The sequence below is a fragment of the Bubalus kerabau genome, chromosome 7 (assembly GCF_029407905.1).
Source record: "Bubalus kerabau isolate K-KA32 ecotype Philippines breed swamp buffalo chromosome 7, PCC_UOA_SB_1v2, whole genome shotgun sequence".
Classification (NCBI taxonomy): domain Eukaryota; kingdom Metazoa; phylum Chordata; class Mammalia; order Artiodactyla; family Bovidae; genus Bubalus; species Bubalus kerabau.
Genome location: NC_073630.1, coordinates 108,132,063 through 108,152,154, shown reverse-complemented (window position 1 = coordinate 108,152,154; position 20,092 = coordinate 108,132,063). Strand labels below are relative to the sequence as shown.

The 20,092-nt window shown below is 41.8% G+C and overlaps 1 protein-coding gene across 2 annotated transcripts in view; it reads left to right on the top strand.

Annotated features, from left to right (window-relative positions):
* STK32B (serine/threonine kinase 32B) overlaps positions 1-20,092 on the top strand; it is a 399,639-nt gene that overhangs the window by 181,956 nt on the left and 197,591 nt on the right. The window lies entirely within an intron of this gene.

The window sequence follows — 20,092 nt, the reverse complement described above, 5'->3', positions numbered from 1 at the left end:
TTAGATTTTTGGGGTGGTCAGTGTGACAAACAAATTCACTCTTAGAAAAATTTCCTGGAGATGCAAGACAGATTCTTCTGCCTGGGTTTTTTTTATTGAAATATAACTGAAACATACCATTATATCAGTTGCCGATGTACAACACAATGGTCAGGACTTACTTGTCTCACAATTGGAAGTTTGTAATTTTTGACCACTTTCCAAAGGTGAAGACTCAAGGAGAACTTATTCTCAAAAAGTTCATCTTTACAGTCAGCTGTAGTGTCTCCAGTCATTTTCCTCCTGTTTCAGGTTCTGTTTTCTACCTGCTTCTACGTGGAACTCTCTCAGATACAGAAGGATCTACAGTTGTGCCTCCCCTCCAAGTCTCCTCTTTTTCTGGATGAATAACCTTTGTTCTTTCTTTTAAATCATTTAGCTTTTCAGTTCAGTTCGGTTCAGTTGCTCAGTCATGTCTGACTCTTTGTGACCCCATGGGCTGCAGCACACCAGGGTTCCCTGTCCATCATCAACTCCTGGAGCTTGCTCAAACTCATGTCCATCCAGTTGGTGATGCCATCCAACCATCTCATCCTCTGTCATCCCCTTCTCCTCCTGCCTTCAATCTTTCCCAGCATCAGGGTTGGTCTTTTCTAATTAGTCAGTTCTTCTTATCAGGTGGCTAAAGTATTGGAGCTTCAGCTTCAGCATCAGTCCTTCCAACGAATATTCAGGACTGATTTCCTTTGATTGGTTGGATCTCCTTGCTGTCCAAGGGACTCTCAGGAGTCTTCCCCAACACCATAGTTCAAAAGCATCAATACCACAGTTCAAAACCATCACAGTTTAGCTTTTAGAAAAGTTAAATACATACAAAAAAGTGCACATGTGATAAATGAAGGGTTCAAAGAATTTTCTAAAACTGAACCCAGCCATGTAACCAGAACTCAGAACAAGAATCACAGCATATTGACTTCCACAAGATCCCCTTCAGCCTCCACCCACCAGAGGTTGTCACTATCCTGACCTAGAACAGCATGAGTTCGCTTTGCCTGTGTTTGTATCTTATATAAATCCCATCAGACAGTAGGCGTGAGACGTAGATAATGTGCGCACAGGATGGGACCAGAACCTCTGTGTCTGGATTCCTGCGTTCAGCATTGTGGTTTGAACTTCATCCATACCACCCTAGGCAGTTGTAGATCACTTGTTCTCATCCTGTATAGTGTTTCATTGTGTGACCACACCACAGTTTTTTTATTCATTTCATTGTTGATGGACTTTTGAGTTATTTCTAGTTTGGGACTCTTAACAAATGGTGTTTCTAGGAACATTCTACTGCAAGGCTTTTGGTACAAGCATATGCACTTTCCTGCTGGATGTATACCTTGATGTGGAACAACTGGATCACAGCACATAAGTGGAAAGGTCTCACGTCCAGTTTGAATAGATGCTGTCAAACAGTTTGCCAAAGCAGTTGCACCAATGCCATCTCTGCTTATATCATGAGCTCCTGATTACGGCCACATGGGAGGCTCTCTGGTGAACTTGGTTTGTAGGAAAAGTGAAATATGTAACCAAGAAGGAGAAAAAAAGATTGTCCAGAACCTCCAGGAATCATCAGGGAGATCTAGCCTGAATTAAGGCTAAATTATGCAAACCCTGCCCCCCTAAAGGGTGTTCTGGTCAGGCTTGGTCACGTGCCTGAGCCACTTTCTGCAAGCAGAGGACTGGGACCATATGATTGGCCAGCCTGGCTGTCACACAGGCTCCCTACTTCTGTATAAGGAGTGGTACACTTTGATTGATAGCTCCTCTGCTTGAGCAGCAACTGCTGCTGCTGCTAAGTCACTTCAGTCGTGTCCGACTCTGTGCGACCCCACAGACGGCAGCCCACCAGGCTTCCCCGTCCCTGGGATTCTCCAGGCAAGAACACTGGAGTGGGTTGCCATTTCCTTCTCCAATGCATGAAAGTGAAAATTGAAAAGGAAGTCGCTTAGTCGTGTCCGACTCTTCGCGACCCCATGGACTGCAGCCTACCAGGCTCCTCTGTCCATGGGATTTTCTAGGCAAAAGTACTGGAGTGGGGTGCCATTGCCTTCTCCAGCTTGAGCAGCTAGCCAAAGGCAAATAGGTGAGTTTGCCAGGCAGGCAAAGAGTTCCTATCACAGCCACTGGGGCATCCAAGAGCCAGGGTGCTCCTGCATTTTACCACCTGCTTCGAGCTGCCCAGGAGTGTGTGTGTTGGGGGGTGCCTCTAGGACCATCACATGAAGAACTGGATGTGAAAATGCTGTATAAATATCTGCAGATGTGAGTTATTAATGTCCTGTATCCAGTTCAGCTTTTATTGTGAAGAGTTTCCCACTTGGGAGATTAATAAGAAAGAACTCAGCTTCTTCAACGAGGTCTGTATGCCCAGCTGCATGCAATTGTTGGGAAGTGAAAAATGTGCTGCTGTTTTCTCCGAGGCTTTACCAGAAAGACTGAGACAACGAATCTGGGATGAGGGAAAGGACTTATTAAAAAGAAAAAGGAAGCATGAGCTAGAAATGAATGTGAGCCTTAATGAGAGTGAATCATAGGACGGGTGGTGTGTGACCAAGTTGAGATGCAGACAGCAGCTTGTTACACCACAGATATGTCATGCCAAAGTTGCCCTTTCCCCTAGAGAGGAGCGTGTCAAGGTCAAGTCTGTGTGAGATGTCTCTACAGCCATGTGGCATATTTGATGATGGAAATCTAAAGTGAGTTTTCTTGTAAAGGATCACTGGACCTTTGTCCTCTCTCACTAATAGTTTTCAACATTTACTTAGATAAGATGGAAAAAGAATCAGAGTAACTGGTCCAAATCAGAGGTAGAGGCCTTTTTCTTCACTAAGAGGAGACTAAAAGGTGGTAGTGTTGTTTAGTCACTAAGTCATCTCTGACTCTTTGTGATCCCATGGATTGTAGCCTGCCAGGCTCCTCTGTCCATGGGATTTCCCAGGAAAGAATACTGGAGTGGGTTGCCATTCCCTCCTCCAGGGGATCTGGGATCTGTCTGGTCCAGGCACCAAATCCGAGTCTCCTGTATTGGCGGGCAGATTCTTTACCACTGAGCCCCCTGGGAAACCAGAGGGGTGATGCAGGTGCATAAAAGACTCAAAGGCAAAAAAGAAGATGAGTGTGGACTCACAACTGTAATTATTTGTATGGCTATATTAAATAAAAAACAGCTTTGTCTTTTTTTCTGAATGATGTTGAAGGTTAGACTCGAGTCTCTTTTGGCTTCTATCTTCATTCCCCAACTGTATTACTGGTTGCATTAATATGAACAACATGATCTATTACAAATGCATCATTCTCTTTCATACACCCATAGCTTTATCTTGCTTATTCTTTGTGCTGGGACCTCATCAGTGTAACTCCTACCCGTTCTTGCTTCCTCCAGGGAGCTTGCCTTCTCTGACAGCCCAGGCTGCTCTAGGTACTTCACTTGTGCTCCCATCTTGATCTGGGCTTCTCTCCATCATAGCACTTAACAGATGAAATTGACATTGTCTGTCTACTTCTCTGTAACCCTGATTTACCTACTTTTGTGACTGAAGCAGTGATTCAAACCTGGGCTTTCAGTAAATGTTTTTGAATATGTAGGTGAATGAGGGAGTGAGCAAGTGACAGTATAACTAAATAAATAAAACTGGAAGCAGTGACGGCATTCGGCTATAAGGAGGCATCTTTGGTCTTCAACTAAGAAAGAACATCCTCACAGGTACATCTGCTCAGGAAAGAAATAGGCTGCTTGCACTGCGAGTGGGCACACTCATTGCAGGATAAAACTCGGGCTGGATGACCCTCCAACAGTGAATTTCTGCCTCGAGAGGGGAGCTGGTTAGCAAGACTGCCAACTTCCATTTTAACTGTAAATTCTTTTATGCTATTTATTTGCAGGATGCGTCAAGCCTGAAATTGGGTTATAATTTGTGGGAATGATACTTTATTGAGGTTTACAAATGATGAGATCAAGAAAAGTTAATTTGTAACTATATCCATCAAGAAACATAGAAAATTGAAGGGAGAAATTTCACCTAGCTATTAAACATCTCCTGGACCAAATAATCAAATTAATTCCTACCCTACAATTTTCCCTGTCTCTTAAGTAAGCAATCTTTTTAATACTTATCATAGATTTTTAACATATTAACCTTATTAAAAGATGAATTGCAGAAACTTTTATCTTGAAACCCTGAATTTTTTTAGTTATTTCTGAGAACTCAATTACTAAATTAATGTCTTTATTGACTTCCTATGTGTGCCATGTGCTCAAGAAATATATCCTTACTGCAATTTAAACCTACAGAAAAAATATACCAGTGTACCTATCACCTTTCTTAAGAAAACACTGAGGAGTGAAAACACAATGAAACATGACCATAAGCACTACCCAGTGGGAAAGTTTACATTACTTTTCGACATATGGATGTATTGATAAGCAACATATGATATTGTTTGCATGTTTTTAAGTGTTATATTACTGATACAAGATATGAAAGTTATCCAACTTGCTTTGTTATTTTGTGTGTGTGTGTTTAGAAGTTTATTCATTGTTACTGCTATAAAGATTCTGTCACAGGAAAATATCACAATATATTTATCCATTCTTCTGCTGGAGAATATTTGTACTATTTCTACTTTTCTGTTATTACAAATAATGCTGTTATGTGCCTTCATATACATGCTGTTTGCTTGTGTATGTTTTTATTAGTGTTTCTCCATGTTATGACAGGAAGTAAGATTGCTGGGTTATACAGTACAGCAACCAGATAAAGTCAGTTGTCCCCTAGAGTGGTTTTATCAGTTTGTATCACTTCGAAGATGCTGATAGTTCCTGTTGCTCCACATACCTGCCAACACATGATGTCAAATTTAAAGTTTTTGGAAATCTGATATTGTGAAACATTGTTGTTTTAAATAGCATTTTATCATGACATGTGAAGTTGTTTTTAGCTTTTGTTGATTTGTAGGAGCCCTTTGTATATTCTGGATATGAGTCTTTTTTCAGATATATACTACAAATATTTTCCCCTAGACCTTAGCTTGATTATTTTCTTTCTTTCCAGCTATAATGAGGCATAATTCAAAAATAAAAATTATATATATTTAAGATATACTTTGTGAAGTTTTGATATACACATGCATTGTGAAAAGATTGCCACAATCAAAATAACATATTCATCACCTCACATAGTTATGTTTTGTATGGGTAACTGCAGCTATGAAACTAAAAGATGCTTGCTCCTTGGAAGGAAAGCTATGACATACCCAGACAGTGTATTAAAAAACACAGACATCACTTTGCCAACAAAGGTCCGTATAGTCATGTTTTTTCTAGTAGTCATGTACGGATATGAGAGTTGGACCATCAAGAAGGCTGAGCGCTGAAGAATTAATGCTTTTGAACTGTGGAGCTGGAGAAGACTCTTGGGAGTCCCTTGGACTGCAAGATCAAATTAGTCAATCCAGAAGGAAATCAACCCTGAATATTCATTGAAAGGACTGATGGTGAAGCTGAAGCTCCAATACTTTGGCCTCCTGATGCAAAGAACGGACTCATTGGAAAAGACCCTGATGCTGGGAAAGGTTGAAGGCAGAAGGAGAAAGGGATGACAGAGGATGAGATCATTGGATAGCATCATCAACTCAATGGACATGAGTCTGAGCAAACTCCAGGAGACAGTGAAGGACAAGGAAGCCTGGTGTGCTACAGTCCATGGGGTCACAAAGAGTCAGACAAGACTTGGAGACTGAACAACAACAATGACAAAGCTTTAGTTAATTTCCCTCTCTGTATGGTGGAGTCCTGCTTCTCCCAATGTTCTGCCAGGTCTGAGCACAGCTGTGTTGCTTTCCTCTCCTGTCAGTAGCTCATCACTTTCTGGAATTTAGTTCCCATACATTCCTTTACACCTGGGCTCTTTCTCATAGTTTAGAAAAACTACAGTGTTACAATGTTTATGGATTATTTTTGATCTTTGGGTTAATGGAAGTCTTCTTGGGTTAATGGGAGAAGTGAACCTCTTTCACTTCTCTTTAATATTCAGTTGCTATTTAGGTTTACTTTGTTTTGACTACCCCATTTTGCACTTTAAATGTTTTCTTGACTATTTTTTTATTATTAACGTGTTCTTTATACAATCTTAATTAATATTAATATTTTTTCAGTCAGATACATTGCAAATATATATTTTCAACTCTGTTGCATATCTATTTACTTTCTAATGATGACTTATGATGCATAGAAGTTTGTTTTAACATAGTCAAATCTATCTCTCCATTGTAGTTGTGCTTTTCTGCATCTTTCTTCTCTGATCTGTGAATGCCACGTCTGTCACTTGTCATGTTTCCATATGTACTTGGGTCTGTTTCTCTGGTCTGCTTGCTTATCCCTCTACCAATATATCTGTTTCTTTAATTATACCTTTAGAATAAGTTTTAGGTTCTGGTTGGTAAGTCTTTCTATCCTCTTCATCTTCAAAATTTACCTTAGATATCTTCATTCTTTGTTCTTCCACACGGGGTTTGCATCCATTGTCAAATTCTATTAAAGCTATTGAGTTTTGACAGGAAACACACTGAATTTATAGATTAATTTTAGGAGTGCTGACATTTTTATGTTATTGAATCTGTGAACATGGTATTTCCCTCCATTTATTTAGGTTTCATAAAAGTGCTATAATCTTCTTCAGAAACAATTGTGCATCAATTGTGGAACTTATTCCTAGGTAACTTTTTATCTTTTTAAAACTATATTCTAGTTGTTTGTGGCTAGTAACTAAATGCAATGTATTTTTCCTTATTGATCTTATATGCAGAACCATTCTTATCATTAGTATTAGGTTATCTTGGATTTTTCTAGTCAAGCAATCATACCACTTGCAAATTTAGATGGTTTTTATCTCTTCCTAATAGTCTTCATTTTTCTTTCTCATCCCTTTGACTGGATCTATGTCTTCATCTTGATTTTAAAAAGGATGCTTTTTCGCAGCACTGTTTATAATAGCCAGGACATGGAAGCAACCTAGATGTCCATCAGCAGATGAATGGATAAGAAAGCTGTGGTACATATACACAATGGAGTATTATTCAGCCATTAAAAAGAATACATTTGAATCAGTTCTAATGAGGTGGATGAAACTGGAGCCTATTATACAGAGTGAAGTAAGCCAGAAAGAAAAACACCAATACAGTATACTAACGCATATATATGGAATTTAGAAAGATGGTAACAGTAACCCTGTGTACGAGACAGCAAAAGAGACACTGATGTATAGAACAGTCTTATGGACTCTGTGGGAGAGGGAGAGGGTGGGAAGATTTGGGAGAATGGCATTGAAACATGTAAAATATCATGTATGAAATGAGATGCCAGTCCAGGTTCGATGCACGATACTGGATGCTTGGGGCTGGTGCACTGGGACGACCCAGAGGGATGGAATGGGGAGGGAGGAGGGAGGAGGGTTCAGGATGGGGAACACATGTATACCTGTGGCAGATTCATTTTGATATTTGGCAAAACTAATACAGTTATGTAAAGTTTAAAAATAAAATAAAATTAAAAAAAAAAAAAAAAAAAAAACTCATACACCGAAGGAGGGGACATACATATACCTAGGGCTGATTCATGTTGATACATGGCAAAAAACCAACACAATATTGTAAAGCAATTATCTTCCAATTAAAAATAAATAATTAAAAACCACTCAAAAAAAATAAATAAATAAAAAGGATGCTTTTAATATATATGTTGTAGGTTTTCAGGAGACATTATTTATTGGGCTGATTCCTAGTGTATAGTTTGTTATTAATCTAAATGAATGTTGAATCTTACATGTTTTTCTGGATCTATTAAGAATATATCTTAGTGAATATAGCACAAAAGAAGCAGACTCACAGATATAGAACTAGTTTGTTCTAACTAGCAGTTAACCCATGGGGTGAAAGAATGGGGGAGGGGCAAAGCTACAGGGATATATTGTATAACATGGGACATATAGCCAATATTTTATAATATCTATAAATGGAGTATAACCTTTAAAATATGAATCACTGCATTGTCTACCTGTAATGCATGTAAAATTGTACAGCAACTATATTTCAACAAAAAAATAAAACAATAAACTAGTAGGATATGAGAAAAAACTATCATAGTTTCTCTTCTTCATTCTGCTGATGCATTCCGACTTACTCACATGGGCCCAAGGCCTTGGTTGATCTCCTTGGGCTGAGTGAAGCACATGCCTATTTTTTTCTGAAATCAGCAAAGATGCCCAGGGCAAACTTGGATTTAGTTTCAATTTGCCTCCCTTATTTTCCACTCTCTCTTTGTTGTTGGCAGCTTTAGAGGTGAATGCATTTATTTTGTACAGCTTTTCTAGGGTAACGTTGTGGGTGTTGTCAGAATATACAATCTGTCATATCATTACAAAGTAATGAAAGGTTGTTGTTGACCCACGAAAAGACGCCGGGATTCTTGGCCTCTGGAGGAGAAGAATTCAATCCAGGGCCAAAGACGAGGCTTGATTGCTCAGAGCTTTTGTGTAATAAAGTTTTATTGAAGTATAAAGAAGATAGAGAAAGCTTCTGACATAGGCATCAGAAGGGGGCAGAAAGAGTACCCCCCTGCTAGTCTTCAGCTGAATGTTATATAGTTACTGCTGCTGCTGCTGCTAAGTCCCTTCAGTCGTGTCCGACTCTGTGTGACCCCATAGACAGCAGCCCACCAGGCTCCCCCGTCCCTGGGATTCTCCAGGCAAGAACACTGGAGTGGGTTGCCATTTCCTTCTCCAATGCATGAAAGTGAAAAGTGAAAGTGAAGTCGCTCAGTCGTGTCCGACTCTTAGTGACCCCATGGACTGCAGCCTACCAGGCTCCTCCATCCATGGGATTTTCCAGGCAAGAGCACTGGAGTGGGGTGCCATCGCCTTCTCTGTATATATAGTCACTAGCAGTCTGTTAATCAAAGAAAGGAATGTCTTAAAACTCAGAATGGCACCAGGCCCCTCATCCATAAGATGTATTTTGGGATAATCTTGGCACCAGGCGATTCATACTGGGCCATAATACGATTGACTTGAATCTTGTAGAAGGGCAGATTACCATGGAAATAATTTTGTTTACATAGATTAGGGGAACAATTGAATATAACATACTGATTTGTCAAGTAGGTTCTGAGCCATTAGGTGGAACCGACTTAAAGACAGAGTTTGGGGTAAATGCATAGTACATTAACTTAGCTTAAGATAAACATTTCCATAAGAAAAATGCATTGGTTAACTCAAGGTTTGAGAATAGTTAACTTCAGGTGAAACCAGGTGTCATTATGGCAACACAGTATTTTAAGAGAAACCTCCTTTTAAATTTGTATAGAGAAGGAAAAAAATATCACTAGTTTGTTTCCTCCTGCCTCTTAAGAGAGATAAAAATGTCTGACACTTGCAGCCTATTTCCTCCATTTGGAGACCCCTGGCCTTCCTGCCTATTACCCTCTCAGTAAGATCTCAATGATCCCATTTTACAGGTGAGAAAATGAGGCAAAAAGTGATATGAAGTCCCTTGTTCAGAGTCACATAGCTGGCAGGCTGGGATTCAGACGCGGGTGGGTGGTCAAAGCTCCAAAATGCATGTCCTCATGTAACGTGCGCTAGTCTCCACATTAAGGAAGCCGGATGTGCAGATGTTCCAAGCTTTCATGTCACATCAATAGGGAACTCACACGTTACAAAGGGTATATTGTGACTTGGAGACACAATATGCCCTTGTGTATCTTATGGAAATGTTCCTTATTTTGCTACTTAAGAAACAGACACTTCTCATATTTTTGCTTTTTGCTTTCTAAACACAAGACCACCATTGCAAAACTGTGTTGGTCAGTTTAATTTAACTTGTAGCTAAATTATTTAGGAGACACTTATCCTTTTATACAGTGAGTGTTTTCACTGGAGTATTTGTCAATGGCTTATTTTTAGAAGTTTTCCAAAATAAGATGATAAAAATACCATGTCTTTTTACACCAGTATTTTGTAGTGTAAAATCAACACTACTCTCTGTTGCTGCTGCTGATATATGCAAGATTTTTACTGAATTTGTGGTTTACAGAGGTTTATACCTTCATGAGGGACTTCCCTGGTGGCTCAGATGGTAAAAATTCCACCTGCAAAACAAGAGACCCAGGTTCGATGCTGAGGTCAGGAATATCCTTGGAGAAAAGAATGGCTACCCACTCCAGTATTCTTGCCTGGAGAATGGATGGAGGCTACCATCCATAGGATTTCAGGAGTCAGACACGATTGAGCAACTGTCACTTTCACTGCCTTCATTATCTCAGTTCCCCTAAGAATCCCAAACATTGGGTGGTAGCACCTAAATATAGCAGATGTACAGAGTGGGTCCTAGAGAGGTTGACTGATTTTATTAAGGTCACACAGCTAATAAGAGTCAAAGCTAAGATACAGAAAAGTTTGTTGAGTACATGAATTAATGAATGAATTATAAGTACTCTGGTGTTACTCTCCTTCCCTCTGTCTTTCTTTTCTTACCATCTTCCTGCCTTCCTTTATTTAATAAGCATCTTTAAAGCACCTTGAGTTCCCTGGTGGCCCAGATGGTAAAGAATTCATTCGCAATGTGGGAGACCTGGGTTTGTTCCCTGGGTTGGGAAGACCCTCTGGAGAAGAGAACATCGACCCAGCCCAGTATTCTGGCCTGGAGAATTCCATGGACAGAAGAGCCTGCCAGGCTACAGTCCATGGGGACGCAAAGAGTCGGACACAATTAAGCGATTTTCACAAAGCACCTCCTCAGGGACTTCTCTGGTGGTCCAGTGGTTAAGAATCCATCCACCAATGCAGGAGACATGGGTTTGATCCCTGGTCTGGGAAGATTCTGCATGCTTCAGGGCCACTAAGCCTGTGCACCACAGTTACTGAGCCTGCATGCCCTAGAGCCATTCTCTGCAACAAGAGATGCCACCAAAATGAGAAGCCCATGGACCACAAATAGAGAGTAGACCTGCTCACCAAAGCTGGAGAAAGCCTGTGCAGAGCAACGAAGACCCAGCACAGCCAAACATAAATAAAAATTTTCTAAAAAGCACTTTCTCATGCCAGACACTGTGTCTTGATTTTATATTCTTTAATTGTGGTAAAAAAAATAACATAAAATTTACCATCTCAACCATTTTGAGCATAAAATTCAATCGTGTCAATTATAGTCACAGTGTTGTACAGCCAACATCCAGAATGCTTTTCATCTTGTTACACTGGACCCTGGAAATGAAACCCTGTATGCATTAAACACTAACTCCCCATTTCTCTCTCTGCTCAGCCCCTGGCAACCAACTTTCTATTTTCTGTCTCTAAGAGTTGGACTCTTAATGGAACCATAAAGTATTTGTATTTCTGTGAGTCGCTCATTTCAGTAAGCATAATGTCCTCAGGTTTCACCCATGCTGCAACGTGCATCAGAATTTCCCTCCTGTTCAAGACTGAGTAATATAATATTGTGTATATAAACGATAGATTGTCCTTTCATCCATTGATGGACACTTGAGCTGCTTCTGCCTTTTGGCAGTGGGGAGTAACAAGCTTTCTTTGAGATCCTGCCTTCTAGATCACTCATGATTTTTTTGGATATATAGTCACCTTTTCATATCTTCAGGGTCCATGTCCATGGAGTCAACCAACTGGAGACAAAAAAAAAAAATTCAGAAAGTTCCAGAAAGAAAAACTTGAATTTGCTGGACACCAGCAACTACTTGGCATTGATACAATGGATAAGAACTTGGGCAAACTCCGGGACATGGTGAGGGACAGAGAGGCCTGACATGCTGCAGTCCTTGGGTTTGCAAAGAGTTGGACACATCTTGGCAACTGAACAAGAACTACTTACATCACACTTATGCTACACTTAACAACTGTGCACACAACGTTTACATTGTGTTAGGAATTACAAGTAACCGAAAGATGATTTACACTATGTGTAATGAGAGAATGTGCATAGGTTATATGCAAATATTAATACTTTGCCATTTTATATAAGGGACTTGAACATCTGTGGATTTTGGTGTCTGAGAGGGGAACCAATACCAATCTCCTATGGACACTGAGTGTACACTCATGAGCAGAATTGCTGGATTTTATGGTAGTTCTATTTTCAGTGTTTTGAGGAATCATCATTCTATTTTCCACAGCAGCCAGACCACTTTACATTCCCAATAACAGTGCACAAAATTTGGATTTCTCCACATCCTCACCACTACTTGTTATTATGTTATTTTTCTTCTTGATAGTAGCCATCTTAATGGGTCTGAGGTTTTCATTTGCCTTTATTCCCAATCTTCTGCACACATTTTATTTAAACCATGCAACAATTCTGTACATAATTTATGTTATACTTGAGGAAACAGAGGGGAGAAAAGTTTAAGAAATTTGCTTGAGGTCACACAGTCAAAAGCCATGGTTTTTCCAGTAGTCATTTATGGATGTGAAAGTTGAACCATAAAGAAGGCTGAGCACCAAAGAATTGGTGCCTTCAAACTGTAGTGCTAGAGAAGACTCTTGAGAGTCCCTTGGACTGTTAGCAGATCAAACCAGTCAATCCTTAAGGAAATCAACCCTGGAATATTCATTGGAAGAACTGATACTGAGCCTGAAGCTCCAATACTTCAGGAAATACCTGATCTGAAGAGCCGACTCATTGGAAAAGACCCTGATGCTGGGAAAGATTGAGGGAGAAGGGAGTGACAGAGGATGAGATGGTTGGATGACTTTGAGCAAACTGGGAGATAGTGAAGGGCAGGGAAGCCTGGCCTGCTGAAGTTTATGGTGTGATAAAGAGTCAGACTTGACTTAGCGACTGAATAACAACAACACATATTAAGTGAGGGAATTAGAATTTGAAGCCACGTATTATTATATCTAGCTCTGTACCCTGCTCCCTTTCCCTTACCTACTAAAATATTTTAAAAATTTCATGTGGTGTAAATCACTTTAAAAATAATCCTTATGTGGGTTATTTTGCACACATTGATCTCACTTCAGTCAGTTCAGTTTAGTTTAGTCTCTCAGTCATGTCTGACTCTTTGCGACCGCATGAATCACAGCACGCCAGGCCTCTCTGTCCATCACCAACTCCGGAGTTCATTCAAACTCACGTCCATCGAGTTGGTGATGCCATCCAGCCATCTCATCCTCTGTCATCCCCTTCTCTTCCTGCCCCCAATCCCTCCCAGCATCCGAGTCTTTTCCAATGAGTCAATTCTTCGTATGAGTTGGCCAAAATACTGGGGTTTCAGCTTTAGCATCACTCCTTCCAAAGAACACCCAGGACTGATCTCCTTTAGAATAGACTGGTTGGATCTCCCTGCAGTCCAAGGGACTCTCAGGAGTCTTCTCCAACACAACAGTTCAAAAGCATCAATTCTTACTTATTTCTCTTTAAAAGCTTTTCAGAGTATAAAGAATACCATTACATTATTATCCTATTTTCCACCTAAGGGAACTGAAGCTAAGAGAGCAGATGGACTTCTAGGAAACCTCACAATTATTGAGCACCTACTGTGTGCCAGGTCCTGGGGAGGCAGAGATAGACTTGCTGCAGACCCCAGGGTTTGGGGATTTGATCAAGCTTTGTGATTTCTTAGATTTGTAGGGAAATAAAAAGTTAATCAAATTCACCTCACTCACAGACATGGAAGCAGTTCTGTGCAGGGGACATGTAGGGCTTCACTGTGGTTTAGTGAGCATGATAGGGGACAGCCCGTCTCTCCAGCCATCTCTCATCCAGAGGATCCATGGGCTTTTCAGGATCTATGGTCCATGGTCCACTGAGCATCAGTTCTGCAGGCAAAGCGAGCCTTGGGCTGGAGGATGGAATTCTCTCAAATCAGTAGGGAAAGACTCACCCCTTCCTGGTCAGACAACTCGACTGTTTTTCAAAATACTGCTGAAAATCCCCTTCAATAGTAAAATTTTGTTCAGAATGTCCAATGGCAAAGAAGGAGTTTCCATGAACTCAAACTCTGTATTCTTGGCCAATTCAGCCAACTGAGCTTTCTCAGTGACTGTGTGTGTAGCCTTTAACTTTTTTGGCAGAACAAATCCCTCCAAAATGCAAGGCTTTAAACAGCTACTGCTTATTTAGCTCATGATTCTGTGGGTGGGTCCGAAATAGGGCTGTCTTGACTGAGCTGTGCTTTTTGTGGTTTGGACTGGGCTCTTGGAGCCATGTAACTGAACACAGAAACAACTTCTCACCGCTCAACCATCAGTAAATTGAGGGGCAAGCTTCGGTGGAAAAGAAATGTACTTTACTCAGAAAGGTGAGCAACTAGGGAAGTGGTGGGCTTATGTTCAGTGACCAAAGATTCTGCCCAACCATGACAGTTTTAAAGGGAGAAGGGAGAAACACTCTCGGTTCATCTTTAAGGCCAGAAGTCAGATTCTTGATCATTTTGGCCATCTTTCCATTGTGTGCAGACCTGTTGACTTTTCCTGATTTTGCTTGGAACAGTGGTCTGCCTGCAATTGGATGTTCTTTTGCCCATGTGGTCTGCCTGCAATTGGATGTTCTTTTGCCCATGTGGTCCACCTGCAAATTTACAAAGGAAAATCTAGGGGTAGAGGGTCAGTCATCCTTTATTTACTTAATTCTTCATTTTTACCCCTGCTAACCCAGGAAAGGAAACACCTGGTTAGGTAAGGTGTTGTGTATATTTAGTAAAGCAGAAATCAGGAGCTAAGTAAAATGTTGCCTAATGATCTCATCTTTATGACTGAGATCTGCAGAAAACAGAGATGATCCAACAGAAACAAGGCAAAGGAGCTGCTTACACATTTGCAGTCAACCATCTGTCAGCCAAGTGGCTCTGGTTCCTGGGGTTGTCTGGCTGTCGGCTGGGGGCTCAGCATGACTCCCAGGGCAGCGTCTCAGAGCAGCAGGAGAGTGAGTCCCAGAGCACAGGTGGTGCATCTTCATGGATACTGTTGTCACCTTGGACAGTACAAGTTGCAAGGCTAAGAATCCATGAGGGGGGGTTCCTTAGGGCATGAGGAGAAAGAGGTGTAAACAGATGAGGCCTTTGCTGAATCAGTCTGTGATAAAGTATCTGCTTGCCTGTGGCATGAAGGATCCAATGCAGGACTTAAAGCCACGCATACCTTTGCTTGGTCCTGGTTCTGCTGCTCATCTCCACAGATGGCCTTTGTTACCTTCCTGTTAACCTATCTAAGCATCACTTTTCTCCTCTGAAAATGGTAAAGGTAGCATAGACTGCCTTCTGATGAAATGGGCCAACCAGCATATATGAAAACACCTAGTCTGTGGCCATAATCCTTACTCCTTTTCCCTTATCTTCCTTCTAGCATTGGTTTAGGAACATCAAAAGCTATGTCAGTTGCCCCTCGCCCTTTCCTAGTCTTTTTTGCTTTTGTGAATCAGAAAGCGATGCACAAAAGCTCCTTTACTGATACTGCCTTGCCCCTGATATATTCCTTAATGAACAGTTTCCCAGTTTTGGAACATTAGTTTCTTTTCTCTCCATTTTAGTGTAACATCCTCAATTAGACGATCAAAGCCCTAAAACTCATATCCTTCCCTGTCCTGGTACGTCACAGAGGATTTCAGTTTAATCTCTAGTTGCCTCTGGAGTGACCCATCTACCCACAGTTATATTCATGTTATTTCTTCCCTTAGTAATCCACTGGCACCCATCTCTTAGAGATGGTTAGATAGCATCACCGACTCAATGGACATGAACTTGAGCAAACTCTGGGAGACAGTAGAGGACAGGGAAGCCTGGTGTGCTACAGTCCATGGGCTCACAAAGAGTCGTTCGTGACTGAAAAACTCCATCTGTTGCAGCAGGGGTCCCCAACCCCCCAGGGCACTGACTGGTATCGGTCAGTGGCCTGTTAGGAATCAGGAGGTAAGCAGTTGTTTCCCACAAAACTGATCCCTGGTGCCAAAAAGGTTGGGGACCACTGTCTTACAGGATAGCATCCAAGTCCTTAGCCAGGCACTCTAGATCCCAAATGATCTGGTCACTGCATATCTCTTCAACTGTAGCCCTTCCTCCATACATATCCTGCTGTCCAGCAAGGCTGAGATTCTTGCCTTTGCGTGTGCTGTTCCTTTTACCTATCAACTGAAAAAAAGAATACATAACCTGAAAGTTGAGAATTATGTTTTATTTGGCAGACTTTCTGGGGACTTAAGCCTGGGGTGCAGCCTCTCAGATAGCTCTAAGGGATAGCTCAGCCTCTCAGATAGCCCTAAGCTCGAAGAGGTAAGGAAGGAACCAAAATATATAGGTTTTTGCAACAAAAACCAGGTAGTTGGAACATCAAAAGATTTCTATTAATTAAGGGGAAAAAACAGTTATCTCAACTTAATGAGCTCAGCGCTTTTCTGTGTAGAGGAAGATGTAAGAATCTGGACTCATGGAAATCATTCCTTTAATATGCACCTTAGCCATCTAGGGCCTGTTGTTTTTCATCCCGAGTCTCCTCACTGCACAGTCCAGGAGGGTGGCTGCAGTGGCTGAAGACTTGATGCCTGCAACATCCTTTGTTTACTGATATAGCTGGTGACAGCTGGTGATATTTTCTTTCATCCACTCACCTATGCCTTGCCCTCTGTTTCTTTTCCTGGTCAACCTCTATTCGTTTCCCCACTCCCTCATCTCCAGGAAGTCCTCACTGACTGTCCACCCCAACCCAACAACCCTTGTTTGGACCATTGCTTCTGCAGAACTCTCAGAGCACCCTGCCTCCATCATGCCACTTCTCTCACTTTATAAAAATGACCAGTGTAGGGACTTCCCTGGTGGTTCAGAGGTTAGGACTTTGACTTCCAGTGCTGGGGCTGCCAGTTCGATCTCTGGTCAGAGCTAAGATCCCACACACCTTGAGGGCCAAAACCCAAAACATAAAACAGAAGCAGCATTGTAACAAATTCAATAAAGGCTTGTTTTTTAAAAATGGCCTACATCGAAAAACCTTTTAAAGAAAATTACCGATGTACCTACCTGAAGCTTCCATGGGTTTCTGAGCTCCTTGAGAATGGAGACCAAAATTGAATGATAGAACAAATAACCCACCCTTCTCCAAATTGGAGTTCAGCTTCCAAAGCCCATGATTCATTCAGTGTGATAGCTGAGCTGTCTCGAGCAGCAAAGAGGTGTGTAAGTAAGAAGACAGAGGAAAGTGTTGGTTCTAATTTATGTGAAACTTCTATATGTTAGAGCTAATGCTAAGATTTCTCATTCTAATCGATGGAGCAGGGTAGAAGATGCAAGAACCGTGGTCATACTTGAAGATGCCCTCAGCCTTATTGTCAGATTTCAAAGGACAAGTCTGAGTTATTGAGTTTCTGCCCGTGGTGGGGAATAAAGTCCCTGGTTTTTGTACACTGTCGTTTCACTCCCAGGACTGTCTTATTCTGATTCCTTTTCCTAATCGCTGCTGATAGAGGAAGCACCTTGCCTTCTTAGCCAAATGAGTCACTAAGGACTCTTGTGAAATGTGTGGTGCCTTTACACATGCCAGATATTCTGTGCTGGGCTACAGTCACTGGAGAGTCCATCACCATGGAAAGATCTCCTACCCTAAAAGCTATTAAGAGGGAAAAAGCCTGTTTTATACCACAACTGGGGAGGCTGTGGGCTGAGATGGGGTCCGCACAGGTTTTGGAGCAGGCTCCATCACACCCTCACCATGAAGCCTCAGCAAATCACTAAAGCCTGTGTCCTCTGCAGAGTGAGCTCACTGACCACGTGCACAGTGCTGTCCAAGGTTGGTCCCTGGTGTCTGATTGTTTAGGCAGGTGGAGAGATTTGCTCATGGTTTCCATTGGTGAGAGAAGGTATCCCGACTCAGGGTTTCTGATTCTAGAGCCCAGGCTCTTTCTCTCACTTTCCATCTCCTTCCATCCCTCCTTTCTTTCCTCCCTCCGTTTATCCATCTTTCCTCCCCTCCCTTCCTTTCCTCTTTCTTCTTTGCTCTCTCTGTCTTCCTTCCTCCTCTCCCTCCCTACTTCCCTCCCTCGCACTCCCTTTCCTTTTTTCCAAAACTATTCATCAGCTACTGTGTGCTAGATACTGTGTTGAGCATCAGGGAAAATGATGTCCAACTAGATGTGGTTCTTGCTCTTAAGGAGTTTACAGCCTAGTGGGAGGAAAGGAACAAAAACAATTTAATTATACTGAAGTGACTTAGCAGCAGCAGCAGCAAGGCAACAATGGATCTGCTGAAGTAAGGGGTAAGTATATTTATCTGTGTGTATCTTCAGGGTTTAGCCAAAGCCCAAAGCCCATAAAATTCATATTAAAGCATAGGCTTAATGTTTATTAAAATAAATTTCTTCCTTGATCTGGATATCAAGCATAGAGGTAGGTTGAAAGCCTGTTTCCCAAGGTCTAAACTCCGGAGTTCTCAGCCTGGCTCCTCCCCTAAGTTGTTTTACGATGTTTGATAAGAAGTCAGACCCCACATGGGTACCAGTTTCTTTCTCTGAGATGTTAAGACTGATAGTGCTGCCCTTGCTGCTTCTCAGTGGGTTATGCAGAAACTGGGTGATGTTTATGAAAGCTCTCTGAGAAGGTATAAGTTGTTAATGAATATATGGAAGGCTTGAGTTATGAAGTTCACATTTTTTGTGCTGGGTTGTGCTTAGTCACTCAGTCATGTCCGACTCTTTGTGACCCCTTGGATTGTAGCCTGCCAGGCCCCTCTTCTCACGGGGATTTTCCAGGCAGGAATACTGGAGTGAGTTGCCATGCCCTCCTCCAGGGGATTTTCCCAACCCAGGGATCAAACCCGGGTCTCCCACATTGCAGGCAGGTTCTTCACCAGCTTAGCTAACCAGGGAAGCCCTCACATTCCTTAAACTTCTCCAACCCAGAGATCTCCAGCTAGCCTATGGCAAAACACAGCCCAGGTGACTTAGTTGAGGTGCTTTCAGGAACAAGATGGGAAAGGAGGAATTTCTGTGATGAGATACTTTTTCTATATTCAATGTCTTTTCTCTATCTCTTCCCCCTTTTACATAAATTCCCGTCAGACATTTGTTACAACTGACCATAACAGAATCGTTTTGTGAGTATCCTGTATACAAGTCCTTTGTGCCAGGACTTGTGCTGTACGCATCAGATAAAGAATATCTCATTCTTACCAGAACAGTGAGACGTCAGTTTCAATATCCCCATTTTATAGGAAATAAAACTGAACATCATGGGCACTGGAAGAAACTGGATCCTCTTCCGTATCCATGGTAACAATTGCCCGTGCCTCATCTCAGAGAGTGATACTGTGCAGGTAGCTGATGTGTCTTCTCCAGCCCTGTGTCCTCCTTTGTTTCTTGCTCTCTAGCCATCCTGCGCACTCTATTACACTTACCTATCCCCTCTACCATAGGCTGTCATTATCACTCATTTTGAGGAGAGAAATGGATGAGGAGAAAGAATCTGAACTGGAGTCATACCTGGATATAAATTAGCAGTACCACTTCTAACCCATGTCATCTTGGGGTGGTGGTGGTTTAGTCGCTAAGTCGTGTCCCTCTCTTGTGACCCCATGAACTGGATCCCACCAGAATCCTCTACCCAGGGGATTTCCAGGCAAGCATACTGGAGTGGATTGCCATTTCCTTCTCTAGGTCGGGAATGGAACCTGCGTCTCCTGCATTGCAGGCAGATTCTTTACCATTGAGCCACTGGGGAAGCCCCTCTGTGTGATCTTAGGCAGAGTATTTAGCCCAGGGGTTGGTTTTCCCATCTGCAAAACAGAGGCAGTAAAATCACTGAATCAGGGTCAGAGCTACATGCAGTGACTGATAAAATGCCCTGGTGCCTTGCTTGGCATTCAGTAGCGACTAGTAAAGGGAGCTTCTTCTTCTCTCACCTGACTGATTGTACTTCCTCTCACCATTTCTCTGTTCTCTCTAAGCATTTGCCCCTTTTAATCCTTCTGCCACCACTGCTGCCTTAGGCTTCCTAAGGATGTATCCTTGATTTTCTCCTTGCTCCTGAACACTTACCAGAACTATTAGACTCTTCACTCTGGCTTTTCAGGATCTA